Below are 1013 nucleotides of genomic sequence, written 5' to 3' on the forward strand. Positions count from 1 at the left end.
CCTCGTTTCAAATTTTAGCCCAAATCACAATACATAATAATCCTAGGTAGGTAGGTAGATACATTATAATAATATATAACTGCGCACTAGATCTTTATTTTTAACGGCCTTTAAATCACCAGGTTCCAAAATATATATCACGAGTTACGTGACACCACCAAACGCACGTGTACTTGTAACAAAATGATTTGTTTTTTCATTTTAACAAAACGAGATTTTTAGCTGTTAACATTCATCTGAAAAACCACGTAAAGCAGATTTATGGAGATTTCAATAAAAAAAATAAATAAAAAACCATGACATTTGCTTATGGAAATTTTATAAAAAATAAACCGAAATAAAACAAACACTTATATTTATACAACAAAAAACAGTCATGCAGTTCAGTTACATTTTATTTGAAACAAAAAATTCGTTACATTTTACAAATATAAAAGAGGGGTTTTTCTTACAACTGATGATAACAATGTAAACTATAATTTATTTTGAATTAGAAAATGTATGAGTTATACACAATATACTTATCGAACAAAAATTACATTATCTTCATATGGTATTTTATGGTAAGTTTTATATTAGGTATTTGTATTGCTCTTATAAACTGTTTTACATTTTAATTTAAATTAATCAATTAATTCATAAGCTGAAAATACCCACTGAATCTGGTTCATATTGATATTACCCGTAAAATAGTAGTGGTTTAGTCGATTTCATACTTAAATGTTAAAGTTTAAACATTGTTTCTTATTTTTATTCGAAACCCCTCATTTTAAACTCATATGGTACCAGTCAGTAAAGGTAATTATAATTTATAAGCTAGCACCAAATTACCTACTATTATAAAGTTATATTACAAATAATACATTAACTACGTACGATTTAATCCACGATTACATTACAATATTTAAGTAGTTGCATACCTACTAAAGAATTCTCCCACCTGGAATGATGTGTATTATTTACCTATAACATTTAAATATTTTGAATTTTCACGTCATTGTGATTCGTGGTGT

The sequence above is a fragment of the Acyrthosiphon pisum genome, chromosome X (genome assembly GCF_005508785.2).
Source record: "Acyrthosiphon pisum isolate AL4f chromosome X, pea_aphid_22Mar2018_4r6ur, whole genome shotgun sequence".
NCBI lineage: Eukaryota > Metazoa > Arthropoda > Insecta > Hemiptera > Aphididae > Acyrthosiphon > Acyrthosiphon pisum.